Here is a 16,767-nt window from a genome sequence, read left to right as displayed (position 1 = left end):
GATTCTGAGTGCTGAGAAACAAAAACTGAGAAGTTTGTGAACTGTTGCAAGTTGTCTCTAAAATGAGATAATAAAATCTACTTCACAAGGTAATTTAGGCTTTAATGAAATACCTAAATGTGAGTGTTTAGTAGTGTCCCTTGCACACTGTAGGTGTGCTATAAATGTTAATTATCTTGTAGGTGTAAGAAAACTGCCCTTCACAAAAGCAACTGAAAATTTAAAGATGAATTTCTTTCCCATTGCAAACTAGTATCAAAATGCAAATTTGATATATTACTTTAAAAAAGACAGATGTTAAATGGCACTTGGTGACGGTGGAGCTTATTTAACCTTGCTTTGAATCTCTGAATGACCATATTATAGAAAAACTTGTGATATCCCTTTTTGGAGGGAAGAATTACCTAAAACAAGAAAAATGTGAAAGAAAAATAAGCAGACCTACTATGATTCTTTAACCTTGAAGTTGTGAACTGGTGGCCTCTTAGCTGGATTTGGCCTGCGGGCATGCTGTATTTGGCTTATGCTGTATTTCTTTAATTAGTTACAAGCAATTAAAAGTTGGGAGATTTCCCAAAAAGAAAATCCAGCTCTCTGGCTTATTTTGAAAAACTGGAATATGGCAGCATAGGACCTACGTTCCCCAATTGCAACAATCAGTGGAGCTAAGTAGAGGATGCTCTAATCTGGCACTCTGTGTTGTCTCCCCAATCCTAAAGTGACAGTGCTTTTTTGACTCTATCGGAAAAGGGAAGCCTAAAATAGAGCCGTTTGTGTTTTAAGAAAAATAGGAAAACTTCTAATTCTTTGTGAAAATAAAGAACATTTTTACATATATCTGTCAAAGGTCACAGTTTAGGACTTAAGGAAAAATCATAGTAGGAACGGTGTTTAATATGATGTGTGGAAAATATGTGTAATGAAAAACTTTTACTAGAATACGAACTCAAACATCAACAGGGAGTTTTTAAAAAATGAGAATAAAATAAAATTAGTGAAGCTGCTATGAAGGAAAAACTCATATTATTAAGAGAAATTTCCTGGGCATAAAATCTCTTACGTATGTTGAGTTACTTAGAGTGTTTAGAGAGCAAAGAAATTAGTATGCTTTAGTACCAATAATTTGGAGACATAAGTTCATATGGAAATACTGCTTAAGTGTTGAAAATATGACCAAGAGGGACTTCCCTGGTGGTCCAGTGGTAAAGAATCTGCCTTACAATGCAGGGAACTCAGGTTCGATCCCTGGTCAGGGAACTAAGGTCCCACATGCCGCAGGGCAACTAAGCCAGCACACCACAACTACTGATCTCACATGCCTCAACTAGAGAGCCTGCGTGCTGCAAACTGCAGAGCCCACGTGCCCTGGAGCCTGTGTGCCACAACTAGAGAGAGAAAAACCCGCATGCCACAACTGGAGAGAAGCCTGCATGCCACAACAAAAGATCCTGCATGCCTCAACGAAGATCCTGCATGCCGCAACTAAGACCCAACATAGTCTTAGTAAATAAAAATAAAATAAATAGTAAATAAATCTTTTCAAAAAAAACTTAAAAAAATATGACCACGAAATTTACAGGGCAGCTTCTACAAAAATGCTAAATTATTTCTGTTGAGGTTGATGTAAGCACAGAGATAAATATCACCTCGTTAACTCTATTTGGTTTTGATATCAGTGAGAATTTTGACTATTTCTCCTCTCTTTTTTCTAGTCTTTGCCTCTTCGTTGGTTTACTTCCATCAGCAAATAATCTCTAGTATAGACTTAGTAAGAAAACAGTTATCTACCAGCCTCCTGCTTAGTAGCCACATGCATCGGGGAGTTGTTTACTTGCAGTACCTTCTCTCCCTCACCTTCCCTTGACTATTTAGCCTGCTCTTATCATCCATCTACCTGTTTGCCATGAGTAATGTCTCAAAAACCATTCTTGTCAGTGTCATTGATGGCTTCCATGTGCCTGATTTTCTGTACTCATCGTGAGCTGCTCAGTGGTATTTGACACAACTGACTCCTCTGCATGGAACTCTTATCTGCTGTAGTAATCTGTTGCCTTCCAGGTCTTTCAGCGAAGTCCAAATGGTGGCTGAGGAACATGCTAATAAGTCAGGGCTGAGGAATGGACTCTTGCTGGTTTAAGCCTTTACACCTAAGCCCTGAAATCCTGTGTAAATTCTGTATCATAACTCAGGTTTTATACCTTTTATCCTGCACTTTCGGCTAATTTATGAAAGGACAAAAAAGAGGATTTCGAAAGTAAAAATAATCATGTTAAAGAATCTGAACTCCAGGGCTTCTCTGGTGGCGCAGTGGTTGAGAGTCCACCTGCCCATGCAGGGGACACGGGTTCGTGCCCCGGTCCGGGAAGATCCCACATGCTGTGGAGTGGCTGGGCCTGTGAGCGATGGCTGCTGAGCCTGCGCGTCCGGAGCCTGTGCTCCGCAACGAGAGAGGCCACAACAGTGAGAGGCCCGCGTACCGCAAAAAAAAAAAAAGAATCTGAACTCCATTATGAATACTTCTTGCCTCTGTATTGCAAATGCAAATGTTTGAATGACTGTGATGTAAAGGGAAGGGAGAAGAATCTAGGAATTTGACATGAAATATCACATGTAAATAAGCATTTTTTTCCCTTGCAGAACAAACATTTGCTTATAACATAAGTTGAGGTGCAAGTAGCACTTAGATCCAGTGGGTCTGAAGCTGAAAAAAAAGTCCTTGTAGGTACTTATTATTTCTTCACCTAGAATATTAACTTCAGTCAATTTAAAAAACATAACATTTTAATAACTTGGTGTCAAATTATAGGAAGTCACCCAAATTTTAGATTTTTTAAAAATTCTAACTAAAGATAACAAACACAGAAGTGTGAAAAAATAGGAGTTAAGTACTTTTTGTTACTCAAATAACTCCTAAGCATTACAGGAAAAGCCAGTTGTCAAATCAAAGTAGAAAATTGTTCCCTTTAAAATGAAATCACATGGGTAGAATAACATACTCTGATTTTACTGCCCTAGCCACAACTCTAAAAGCATAATAATAAGTGTAATAATGTTATAGGTTTATTAAGATTGCTACAAAAAATATATTCAGTGTTGTCTTTAATGACAGTTTACACCAGCCATTTTCTTTATGGTTTCTGCTTTTAATGTCAAATTTAGAAATTACTTCCCCGTTGCAATAGTATTTTCAAGTTCTTTTATAGTTTCACATTTTACATCTTAACCTTTTATTTATCTGGAATTAATTTTGTTGCATGAGATAAGGATCCAGTTCAGTTTTTCCTCAAATGGGCAGCACATTCAACACCTTTTATTTATTTGAGATGCTGCTTTTATTACATTCTTATATATATATGGATCTACTTTTGGCCTCCTCTTATAATGTGTCTCTTGACAGTAGAACACATTGTTTATATTGATGTAACTTCCAGTATATTTTAATACATGGTAAGGCAGATACTTCTTTGTTACTTTTCCAAAAGTTTTGGATACTCCAAAGTTTATTTTTCCAAATACCTTTAGAGTCCTTTTTGTCTGATTCCATTCAAAACCCTGTTAACATTTGTTGATAGATTTGGATAGAACTGATGTCTTTACAGTATATAGTATTCTAACTCATAAAGTGGTACCCCTTCTTTTATTAATCTTCTTTGACTTTCAGTAAAATTTTTAGTATATTTTTAGATGCTGCTGTGAGTGAGATTATTTTTTCATTATATTTTGTAAACTTTTGTTAATATATGAAAAACGTGTATGTTTAATTAACTTCACATGTTTAACTCTTCTTTTAGTTTTAATAATTTTTTGGTTGATTCTAATGGGAGATTTTTAAAAAATATGTCTTTAATTAATGATACCTGTTAAATGAATTTTAGTATACTTATTCTCATATGGGATTTAGTTTACTTTAAAAGCACTTATATCAATAGGATAGTGCATTGAGTTTGGTTAGTTCTTTTGGTTTTTTTTTTTGGTTCTTTATATCACGTGATTTTCTTTACAGTGCAAGATTGGTGTTTGATGATTTCCTCTTTATTTGGTGAATAGTAGTGAGTAATTAAAATATTTGTGCTTTTTAAACATCTTTATTTGGTGAAAGTATATCTCAGATGTCTGTAAAAATTATTTAATTTATTTTAGCATAATGTCCTGTAGGTGTGTTTTGTTTGTTTGACTATTTTAATTCTTTTGTTTATTTCTGCTTAGGAGAGCAGAAAATTATTTTCTCCCAGCTCTGGAGGCTAAACATCCAAAATCAGGTTGTTGCCTGAGCCATGCTCCCTCTGAGGGTGCTAGGGAAGGATCTGTTCCAGGCCTCTTTCCTAACTTCTCATAGCCGCAAGCATTCATTGGACTGTAGATGGCCATCTTCTCCCTGTCTCTCTTGACATGTCTTTATACAAATTTCCCCCTTTTATAAGGACACCAGCCATATTTGATTAGGGCCCACTCTAATGATCTCATTTTAATATGATGACCTCTGTAAAGACAATATCTTCAAATCAAGGTCACATTCTGAGATACTGGAGGTTAGGACTACAACACATGAACGTAATTCATTTATGTTTTTATTTTTACTTTTTATTTTGAAATTACTTCATACTTAGAAAAGATGCAAGAATAGCATAGTATCCATTCATCTGTCGATGGACATTTAGGTTGCTTCCATGTCCTGGCTATATAGAACCTAAAAAAAAACAAGATACTGATGAACCTAGCGGCAGGGCAGGAGTAAAGACATAGACGTAGAGAATGGACTTGAGGACATGGGGTGGAGGGTGAAGCTGGGGCGAAGTGAGAGTAGCATCAACATATATACACTACCAAATGTAAAACACATAGCTAGTGGGAAGCAGCAGCATAGCACAGGGAGATCAGCTCCGTGTTTTGTGACGACCTAGAGGGGTGAAATAGGGAGGGTGGGGGGAGGCTCAAGAGGGAGGGGATATGGGGATATATGTATGCATATGGCTGATTCACTTTGTTGTATAGCAGAAACTTAACAGCATCATGAAGAAATTATACTCCAATAAAGATGTATTTAAAAAAATAAAACCTTAAAAAACAAAAGCACAGTAAAACTCCCATATACTCTCTATCTGTGACTCATCAATTTTTAACATTTTCCCACATTTGCATTGTTCTCTGGGTCTCTACTTCTTTCCTTTACCTAATCTACACGTACACAATTTTATTTTTTTTTTACATCCTTACTGGAGTATAATTGCTTTACAATGGTGTGTTAGTTTCTGCTTTATAACGAAGTGAATCAGTTATACATATACATGTGTTCCCATATCTCTTCCCTCTTGCGTCTGCCTCCCTCCCATCCTCCCTATCCCACCCTTTTAGGTGGTCACAAAGCACCGAACTGATCTCCCTGTGCTTTGCGGCTGCTTCCCACTAGCTATCTATTTCACGTTTGGTAGTGTATATATGTCCATGCCACTCTCTCGCTTTGTCACAGCTTGCCCTTCCCCCTCCCCATATCCTCAAGTCCATTCGCTAGTAGGTCTGTGACTTTATTCCTGTCTTACCCCTAGGTTCTTCATGACATTTTTTTTTCTTAAATTACATATATATGTGTTAGCATACGGTATTTGTCTTTCTCTTTCTGACTTAGTTCACTCTGTATGACAGACTGTAGGTTCATCCACCTCATTACAAATAGCTCAATTTCATTTCTTTTTATGGCTGACTAATATTCCATTGTATGTATGTGCCACATCTTCTTTATCCATTCATCCGATGATGGACACTTAGGTTGTTTCCATGTCTGGGCTATTATAAATAGAGCTGCAGTGAACATTTTGGTACATGACTCTTATTGAATTATGGCTTTCTCAGGGTATATGCCCAGCAGTGGGATTGCTGGGTCATATGGTAGTTCTATTTGTAGTTTTTTAAGGACCCTCCATACTGTTCTCCACAGTGGCTGTACCAATTCACATTCCCACCAGCAGTGCAAGAGTGTTCCCTTTTCTCCACACCCTCTCCAGCATTTATGGTTTCTAGATTTTTTGATGATGGCCATTCTGACTGGTGTGAGATGATATCTCATTGTAGTTTTGATTTGCATTTCTCTAATGATTCTTGATGTTGAGCATTCTTTCATGTGTTTGTTGGCAGTGTGTATATCTTCTTTGGAGAAATGTCTGTTTAAGTCTTCTGCCCATTTTTGGATTGGTTTGTTTGTTTTTTTGTTATTGAGCTGCTTGTAAATTTTGGAGATGAATCCTTTGGCAGTTGCTTCATTTGCAAATATTTTCTCCCATTCTGAGGGTTGTCTTTTGGTCCTGTTTATGGTTTCCTTTGCTGTGCAAAAGCTTTGAAGTTTCATTAGGTCCCATTTGTTTATTTTTGTTTTTATTTCCATTTCTCTAGGAGGTGGGTCAAAAAGGATCTTGCTGTGATTTATGTCATAGAGTGTCCTGCCTATGTTTTCCTCTAAGCATTTGATAGTTTCTGGCTTTACATTTAGGTCTTTAATCCATTTTGAGCTTATTTTTGTGTATGCTGTTAGGGAGTGATCTAATCTCATACTTTTACATGTAGCTGTCCAGTTTTCCCAGCACCACTTATTGAAGAGGCTGTCCTTTCTCCACTGTACATTCCTGCCTCCTTTATCAAAGATAAGGTGACCATATGTGCGTGGGTTTCTCTCTGGGCTTTCTATCCTGTTCCATTGATCTATCTTTCTGTTTTTGTGCCAGTACCATACTGTCTTGATTACTGTAGCTTTGTAGTATAGTCTGAAGTCAGGGAGCCTGATTCCTCCAGCTCCGTTTTTCTTTCTCAAGATTGCTTTGACTATTCGGGGTCATTTGTGTTTCCATACAAATTGTGAAATTTTTTGTTCTAGTTCTGTGAAAATGCCAGTGGAAGTTTGATAGAGATTGCATTGAATCTGTAGATTGCTTTGGGTAGTATACTCATTTTCACAATGTTGATTCTTCCAATCCAAGAACATGGTATATCTCTCCATCTGTTTGTATCATCTTTAATTTCTTTCATCAGTGTCTTATAATTTTCTACATACAGGTCTTTTGTCTCCTTAGGTAGGTTTATTCCTAGATATTTTATTCTTTTTGTTGCAATGGTAAATGGGAGTGTTTTCTTGATTTCACTTTCAGATTTTTCATCATTAGTGTATAGGAATGCCAGAGATTTCTGTGCATTAATTTTGTATCCTGCTACTTTACCAAATTCATTGATTAGCTCTAGTAGTTTTCTGGTAGCATCTTTAGGATTCTCTATATATAGTATTATGTCATCTGCAAACAGTGACAGCTTTACTTCTTCTTTTCCAATTTGGATTCCTTTTATTTCCTTTTCTTCTCTGATTGCTGTACCTAAAACTTCCAAAACTATGTTGAATAAGAGTGGTGAGACTGGGCAACCTTGTCTTTTTCCTGATCTTAGTGGAAATGTTTCCAGTTTTTCACCATGGAGGACGATGTTGGCTGTGGGTTTGTCATATATGGCCTTTATTATGTTGAGGAAAGTTCCCTCTATGCCTACTTTCTGCAGGGTTTTTATCATAACTGGGTGTTGAATTTTGTCGAAAGCTTTCTCTGCATCTGTTGAGATGATCATATGTTTTTTCCCCTTCAATTTGTTAATGTGGTGTATTATGTTGATTGATTTGCGTATATTGAAGAATCCTTGCATTTCTGGAATAAACCCCACTTGATCGTGGTGTATGATCCTTTTAATGTGTTGTTGGATTCTGTTTGCTAGTATTTTCTTGAGGATTTTTGCATCTCTGTTCGTCAGTGATATTGGCCTGTAGTTTTCTTTCTTTGTGACATCCTTGTCTGGTTTTGGTATCAGGGTGATTGATGGTGGCCTCGTAGAATCAGTTTGGGAGTGTTCCTCCCTCTGCTATATTTTGGAAGACTTTGAGAAGGGTAGGTGTTAGCTCTTCTCTAAATGTTTGATAGAACTCGCCTGGGAAGCCATCTGGTCCTGGGCTTTTGTTTGTTGGAAGATTTTTAATCACAGTTTTAATTTCAGTGCTTGTGATTAGTCTGTTCATATTTTCTATTTCTTCCTGATTCAGTCTTGGCAGGTTGTGCCTTTCTAAGAATTTGTCCATTTTTTCCAGGTTGTCCATTTTATTGGCATAGAGTTGCTTGTAGTAATCTCTCATGATCTTTTGTATTTCTGCAGTGTCAGTTGTTACTTCTCCTTTTTCATTTCTAATTCTATTGATTTGAGTCTTCTCCCTTTTTTTCTTGATGAGTCTGGCTAATGGTTTATCCATTTTGTTTATCTTCCCAAAGAACCAGCTTTTAGTTTTATTGATCTTTGCTATCGTTTCCTTCATTTCTTTTTCATTTATTTCTGATCTGTACTTTATGATTTCTTTCCTTCTGCTAACTTTGGGGTTTTTTTGTTCTTCTTTCTGTATTTGCTTTAGGTGCAAGGTTAGGTTGTTTATTCGAGATGTTTCCTGTTTCTTAAGGTAGGATTGTATTGCTATAATCTTCCCTCTTAGCACTGCTTTTGCTGCATCCCATAGGTTTTGGGTCGTCGTGTCTCCATTGTCATTTGTTTCTAGGTAATTTTTGATTTTCTCTTTGATTTTTTCAGTGATCACTTCGTTATTAAGTAGTGTATTGTTTAGCCTCCATGTGTTTGTATTTTTTACAGATCTTTTCCTGTAATTGATATCTAGTCTCATAGCGTTGTGTTCAGAAAAGATGCTTGATACAATTTCAATTTTCTTAAATTTACCAAGGCTTGATTTGTGACGTAAGATATGATCTATCCTGGAGAATATTCCATGAGCACTTGAGAAAAATGTGTGTTCTGTTGTTTTTGGATGGAATGTCCTATAAATATCAATTACGTCCATCTTGTTTAATGTATCATTTAAAGCTTGTGTTTCCTTATTTATTTTCATTTTGGATGATCTGTCCATTGGTGAAAGTCCCCTACTATGAATGTATTACTGTCGATTTCCCCTTTTATGGCTGTTAGTATTTGCCTTATGTATTGAGGTGCTCCTATGTTGGGTGCATAAATATTTACAATTGTTATACCTTCTTCTTGGATCGATCCCTTGATCATTATGTAGTGTCCTTCTTTGTCTCTTGTAATGGTCTTTATTTTAAAGTCTATTTTGTCTGATATGAGAATTGCTACTCCAGCTTTCTTTTGGTTTCCATTTGCATGGAATATCTTTTTCCATCCCCTTACTTTCAGTCTGTATGTGTCTCTAGGTCTGAAGTGGGTCTCTTGTAGACAGCATATATATGAGTCTTGTTTTTGTATCCGTTCAGCCAGTCCGTGTCCTTTGGTGGGAGCATTTAATCCATTTACATTTAAGGTAATTATCGATATGTATGTTCCTATTCCCATTTTCTTAATTGTTTTCGGTTTGTTATTGTAGGTCTTTTCCTTCTCTTGTGTTTCTTGCCTAGAGAAGTTCCTTTAGCATTTGTTGTAAAGCTGGTTTGGTGGTGCTGAACTCTCTCAGCTTTTGCTTGTCTGTAAAGGTTTTAATTTCTCCATCAAATCTGAATGAGATCCTTGCTGGGTAGAGTAATCTTGGTTGTAGGTTTTTCTCCTTCATCATTTTACATATGTCCTGCCAGTCCCTTCTGGCGTGCAGAGTTTCTGCTGAAAGATCAGGTGTTAATCTTATGGGGATTCTCCTGTGTGTTATTTGTTGTTTTTCCCTTGCTGCTTTTAATGTTTTCTTTGTATTTAATTTTTGACAGTTTGATTAATATGTGTGTTGGCGTGTTTCTCCTTGGATTTATCCTGTATGGGACTCTCTGTGCTTCTGGACTTCACTATTTCCTTTCCCATATTAGGGAAGTTTTCAACTATAATGTCTTCAAATATTTTCTCAGTCCCTTTCTTTTTCTCTTCTTCTTCTGGAACCCCTATAATTCAAATGTTGGTGTGTTTAATGTTGTCCCAGAGGTCTCTGAGACTGTCCTCAGTTCTTTTCATTCTTTTTTCTTTATTCTGCTCTGCAGTAGTTATTTCCACTATTTTATCTTCCAGGTCACTTATCTGTTCTTCTGCCTCAGTTATTCTGCTATTGATCCCATCTAGAGTATTGTTTTGTTTTGTTTTGTTTTTTTGTTTGCTTTGTTTTGTTTTTTTGCGGTACGCGGGCCTCTCACTGTTGTGGTGTCTCCCGTTGCGGAGCACAGGCTCTGGACACACAGGCTCAGTGGCCATGGCTCACGGGCCTAGCCGCTTCGCAGCATGTGGGATCTTCCCGGACCGGGGCACGAACCCGTGTCCCCTGCATCGGCAGGCAGACTCTCAACCAATGCGCCACCAGGGAAGCCCCATCTAGAGTATTTTTAAATTCATCTATTGTGTTGTTCATCATTGCTTGTTTCATCTTTAGTTCTTCTAGGTCCTTGTTAAATGTTTCTTGCATTTTGTGTATTCTATTTCCAAGATTTTGGATCATCTTTACTATCATTATTCTGAATTCTTTTTCAGGTAGACTGCCTATTTCCTCTTCATTTGTTAGGTCTGGTTGGTTTTTATCTTGCTCCTTCATCTGCTGTGTGTTTTTCTGTCTTCTCACGTTGCTTGTCTTACTGTGTTTGGGGTCTGTTTTTTGCTGGCTGCAGGTTCGTAGTTCCCGTTGCTTTTGGTGTCTTTCCCCAGTGGCTAAAGTTGGTTCGGTGGGTTGTGTGGGCTTCCTGGTAGAGGGGACTAGTGCCTGTGTTCTGGTGGATGAGGCTGGATCTTGTCTTTCTGGTGGGCAGGTACACGTCTGGTGGTGTGTTTTGGGGTGTCTGTGGACTTATGATTTTAGGCAGCCTCTCTGCTAATGGGTGGGGTTGTGTTCCTGTCTTGCTATTTGTTTGGCATAGGGTGTCCAGTACTGTAGCTTGCTGGTCGTTGAGTGAAGCTGGGTGTTGGTGTTGAGATGGCGATCTCTGGGAGATTTTCAGCGTTTGATATTATGTGGAGCTGGGAGGTCTCTTGTGGACCAGTGTCCTGAAGTTGGCTCTCCCACCTCAGAATAAAAGGGAGAAAAAGAAGAGAGAGAGAGACAGAGAGAGAGAGACAGAGAGAGAGAGAGAGAAAGGAAGGAAAGAAAGAAAAGAAACGAAGGTAAGATAAAATAAAGTTATTAAAATAAAAATAATTATTAAGAAAAAAATTAAAAAAAAACGGATGGATAGAACCCTAGGACAAATGGTGAAGGCAAAGGTATACAGACAAAATCTCACACAGAGGCATGCACATCCACACTGACAAAAAGAGGAAAAGGGGAAAAAATAATAAATCTTGCTCTCAAAGTCCACCTCCTTAATTTGGGATGATTCTTGTCTATTCATGTATTCCACAGATGCAGGGTACATCTAGTTGATTGTGGAGCTTTAATCCGCTGCTTCTGAGGCTGCTAGGAGAGATTTCCCTTTCTCTTCTTTGTTCTCACAGCTCCCGGGGCTCATCTTTGGACCGGAGGGTGTCTATTCTTCCCTCAGACAGGACGGGGTTAAAGGAGCTGCTGTTTTGGGGGTTCTGGCTCACCCAGGCCTGGGGGAGGGAGGGGTACAGAGTGCGGGGCCAGCCTGTGGCGGCAGAGGCCGGCGGGACGTTGCACCAGCCTGAGGCACACCGTGCGCTCTCCCGGGGAAGTTGTCCCTGGATCCCGGACCCTGGCAGTGGCGGGCTGCACAGGCTCCCCGGAAGGGAGGTGTGGATAGTGACCTGTGCTTGCACACAGGCTTCTTGGTGGTGACAGCAGCAGCCTTAGCGTCTCATGCCCGTCTCTGGGGTCCGTGGTGTTAGCCACGGCTCGCGCCCGTCTCTGGAGCTCCTTTAAGCAGCGCTCTTAATCCCCTCTCCTCACGCACCAGGAAACAGAGGGAAGAAAAAGTCTCTTGCCTCTTCGACAGGTCCAGACTTTTCCCCGGACTCCCTCCCGGCTAGCCCTGGTGCAGGAACCCCTGCAGGCTGTGTTCACGCCGCCAACCCCAGTCCTCTCCCTGCGCTCCGAGGGAAGCTGGAGCCTCAGCTCCCAGCCCCGCCCACCCCGTCGGGTGAGCAGACAAGCCTCTCGGGCTGGTGAGTGCCAGTCAGCATCGATTCTCTGTGCATGATCTCTCTGCTTTGCCCTCTGCAGCCCTGTTGTTGTGCTCTCCTCCGCGGCCCCGAAGCTTTCCCCCTCTGCCACCCGCAGTCTCCGCCCTCGAAGGGGCTTATTAGTGTGTGGAAACCTTTCCTCCTTCACAGCTTCCTCCCACTGGTGCAGGTCCCGTCCCTATCCTTTTGTCTCTGTTTATTCTTTTTTCTTTTGCCCTACCCAGGTACGTGGGGACTTTCTTGCCTTTTGGGAGGTCTGAGGTCTTCTGCCAGCATTCAGTAGGTGTTCTGTAGGAGTTGTTCCACGTGTAGATGTATTTCTGGTGTATCTGTGAGGAGGAAGGTGATCTCCGTGTCTTACTCTTCCACCATCTTCCCCTCTGGCCACCCACAATTTATTTTTGATGAACTCTTTGAGAGAATTAAGTTGTATGTATTTTATCCTTACTATTTGTTTCTGTTTTCTAAAAACAAGGGTTTTCTCATATGTAATCACACTTAGGTTATCAAATTCAGGAAATTTTACATTGATACAGTACTTTAACCTATTACACACTTTTGTCTGTTATCTCAACTATCTCAAGTCTTTTTTAGACTCCGCCTCCTCCCAGCAGAGGATTTAGTCTGGGATCACATACTGTTATTAGTTGTCATGTCTCTTTAATCTGGAACAGTTCCTTAGCTGTCCTTTGTCTTTCATGACAGTAACATGTTTTAAGAATATAGGCCATGGGCTTCCCTGGTGGCACAGTGATTGAGAACCAGTCTGTCAGTGCAGGGGACACGGGTTCGATCCCTGGTCTGGGAGGATCCCACATGCTGTGGAGCAGCTAGACCTGTACGCCACAACTAGTGAGCCTGCGCTCTAGAGCCCGCGAGTCACAGCTGTTGAGCCTGCATGCCACAACTACTGAAGCCTGCACGCCTAGAGCCCGTGCTCCACAACAAGAGAAGCACCGCAATGAGAAGCCTGCGCACCGCAGTGAAGAGTAGCCCCCGCTCGCTGCAGCTAGAGAAAGCCCGCATGCAGCAACGAAGACCCAACACAGCCAAAAATGAATGAATAAAATAAATAAATTAAAAATAAACAAATAAAATAGTGCTAGAAATTAAAAAAAAAGCATATAGGCCAGTTATTTTATACAGTGTTCCTCAGTTTGGAGTTATCTGACATTTTCTCATTGTTAGATTTAGGTGATGCGTCTCTGGCGAGAATTCTACATAAATGATGATGTGTCCTTTCTCAGGCTATCACATTCAGAAGCATGATGTGTCTGACCTTACTTGGCATTAGTAATATTGGTTTTGATCACCTGGCTAGGGTGTTGTCCAGTTTCTTCATTGTATAGTCACTGTTTCCCCCTTTACAACTAATAAACAAACTGTGGGGAGATACTTGAATATCTTAGTCTTTATTTATTCTCTTTATCTAGCTATCATCAATATGGACTGATGGCCTTCTACTTTATCCAGTGGGTTATAATCCATTACAGCCCTTATTTTTTGTTGTTGTTATTTGTATTTAAAAATTTTTACACAATTTTAAAAGGTTACTTTTCCATTTACAGTTATAACAAAATATTGACTATATTTCCTGTGTTGTACAATACATCCTTGAGTTTATCTTACACCCAGTAGTTTGTACCTCCCTCTCTCCCACTCCTATATTGCCTCCCCTCCTCCCATTGGTAACCACTGGTTTGCTCTCTCTCTGTGAGTCTGCTTCTTGTTTGTCATATTCGCTAGTTTGTTGTACTTTTTTAAGATTCCACAAAAAAGTGGTATCGTACAGTATATGTCCTCTGTCTGACTTATTTCACTTAGCATAATGCCCTCCAAGTCATGTTGCTGCACATGGCAAAATTTTGTTCTTTTTTATGGCTGAGTGGTATTCCATTTGTGTGTGGGGGGGTATATATATATACCACATCCTCTTTATCCTTTCATTTACAACCTTTATGTTTTTTGATGTTCATATTGTCCCAGGTTCTGACAGTGGGAGTCCCTTCATCCTGGCTCTGGTGTCCTTTGGGTGTGGCCCTATCACTTTGTGATACAGTGATGTTCCAGGCTCATGTTGGACCTTTTGTGCCCCATCTATGGGGCAGAATCAGTCATGATTTTAAGGAGGCCAGGTTTCTCTTAGTGGAGAAACAATATATAGAAACCAAGATCTGGGCATTAGGTATTGTCATTAGTACTGGTGTCATTGTTTCCAGTCCCTTCCAGTGAACATAGTTAGGAACTATATTTTTAAAAAATAATTTTAGTTTATACTAACACCCTCAATTCTCATCCAACCCCACAGGATTTTTTTTTTTTTTTGCTTTTCCCCATTCCATGTTCTAATTTATTAAGTTTTAAAAATTGAAGTATAATATGTATATATATGTAAACATATATATAAAGTGAAGTGTGCAGATCTTATGTATACAGTTCAATCAGTTTTGGAAAATGCATACACCTTTGTAATCCATACCCCTATCAAGATACTGATTATAATTTTTTAAAACTGTTTCTCATTGTGGATAATATTGATTTGTTTACTTTTAGATACTTGATCCTTGAATGTGCCCATTCACAAATTCATTTGCACTTCAGTTGAACAGCCATAAGCCAAAGTAAGTTTACTGGTATTTCACCAACGAAGCAGACAAACAAAAAAAGGGTCTTCTGTATTCTGTGGGTTAATGCAGATACAATTATTTCTCACTAGTCATTTGCATTTTATTTTGTTAGAATTGGGCTGAAAAAATGTTGATGTTTCTTCAAGGATTAAAGAAAGCAAAGTGTGTATTTCCTTATGAGTGGGTGAAGTATATTGTAGTTCCTGGAGTTTGGTCAGGTTTTACTTGAACCCTTCTGTCAGTTGGTGGCACTGTCCACAGAAATTTATAATTTGCAACAGCAGTCTTTTATTAACTAGTGGAATAGGAATGAACAGAATTGATGAGTTTTATTTTTTATTTATTTATTTTTGGCTGCATTGGGTCTTCGTTGCTGCACGCAGGCTCTCTCTTGCTGCAGTGAGCGGGGGCTACTCTTCGTTGTAGTGCGCAGACTTCTCATTGTGGTGGTTTCTCTTGTTGTGGAGCACGGGCTCTAGGTGCATGGGCTTCACTAGTTGTGGCTCGCGGGCTCTAGAACACAGGCTCAGTAGTTGTGGCTCACGGGCTTAGTTACTCTGTGGCATGTGGGATCTTCCCAGACAAGAGCTCAAACCCGTGTCCCCTGCATTGGCAGGCGGATTTTAACCACTATGTCACCAGGGAAGTCCCGATGAGTTTTATTTTAAAAGGATATTTCTAGAGTGGAGAATTCGTTTGGCTCTTTGAGTTAATTTTACAGTTGACTCTGTAAAGCCAGATCAGGAAGATTTTGCAGGACTGGCGATGTTACCAAAAAGATAAAAAGAAAATTGGCAAAAAATTAGTAATTATGGTAGAAAGAACAGTAGTTAATAAAAAGCCAGGTTTTGCTAGTACTTACGTTGTGTTAATAACAGTATAAACCTGACAAGTTTTATATATATATGTGAGAAATATTTGGTTGTTAGTACTAGCAAACTCGTCCAGTTTGTTCTGAAGTTGAGGTATACATTCTGGAATGTATTACATCAACCCTAAAATATATATCTGTGTAATTCCTAGGCACTGATGTACTGTTATTTTGTGTACCATTAAGAAAGAAAATAAATGATACCTATTAAACAATGATGTGATATTAATCTTAAGACGTATCTTGATTTTACAGTTGTTAAAATGTGAAAAGATCCATTAAGAAAGAAAAATGATGCCTATTAAACAATGATATTATATCAATTTTAAGACACATTCTGATTTCACAGTTGTTAAAATGTTTAAAATGTGTTGATGAATTATATTAATCAATGAATAATAGTCCACTGTCTGGATATACCACAGCTTATTTATGCATTTACCTACTGAGGGACATCTTGATTGCTTCCAAGTTTTGACAGTTATGAATAAAGTTCTTTTAAACATCTTTGGGCAGGTTTTTGTGTGGACACAAGTTTTCAACTCATTTGGGATACCAAGTAGCAGGATTTCTGGATTGTATGCTAATAGTATGTTTAGTTTTTGTAAGAAACTGCCAAATTCTTCCAGTGTGGCTCTGTCATTTTGCATTACCATCAGCAATGAATGAGGGTCCCTTTGCTCTGTATCCTTAGCAGCATTTTATGTTGTCAGTGCTTTAGATTTTGACCATTTTAATAAATGTGTGGTAACATTTACCTGATTGTTGTTTTAATTTATAATTCCTTAGTGACATATGATGTTGGCTGGGATTGTATTGACTTAATAGATAATAGGGAAGAACAGATATCTTGGCAGTATTGAGTCTTCCTATTCATTAACATGGACTGTCCATTTATTTAGTTCTTTGACTTTTTTCATTAGTTTTGTAATTTTCCTCATATAGATCTTATATGTATTTTATTAGATTTATACCTAAGTATTTCATTTTGGGGGTGCTGATGTAAATGATATGTCTTTAATTTCAAATTCCACAAGCATATTACTGGCATATAGGAGAGCAATTGACTTTTGTATATTAACCTTGTATCTTGCAACTTTTCTGTAATTGATTATTAATTCTAGGAGTTTTTTTGTCGTTGATTCATGTAGATTTTCTATATAGATGATTACATCATCTGTGAACGAAGACAGT

General features: G+C 38.6%; 1 protein-coding gene across 4 annotated transcripts in view; it reads left to right on the top strand.

Annotated features, from left to right (window-relative positions):
* BMPR1A (bone morphogenetic protein receptor type 1A) overlaps positions 1-16,767 on the top strand; it is a 140,913-nt gene that overhangs the window by 41,608 nt on the left and 82,538 nt on the right. For 2 of the 4 annotated variants that reach the window (XM_079899691.1, XM_079899690.1), the window contains exon 2: positions 14,629-14,696. The exons of the other annotated variants lie outside the window; for them this stretch is intronic. The gene's annotated coding sequence lies outside the window, so the exon portion shown is untranslated. The remainder of the gene's footprint in view (positions 1-14,628; positions 14,697-16,767) is intronic. 4 annotated transcript variants of the gene reach the window in all.

This window comes from Stenella coeruleoalba, assembly GCF_951394435.1.
Source record: "Stenella coeruleoalba genome assembly, chromosome: 16".
In the NCBI taxonomy this organism is placed as follows: Eukaryota; Metazoa; Chordata; class Mammalia; order Artiodactyla; family Delphinidae; genus Stenella; species Stenella coeruleoalba.
This window is presented reverse-complemented; position numbering and strand designations above follow the sequence as displayed.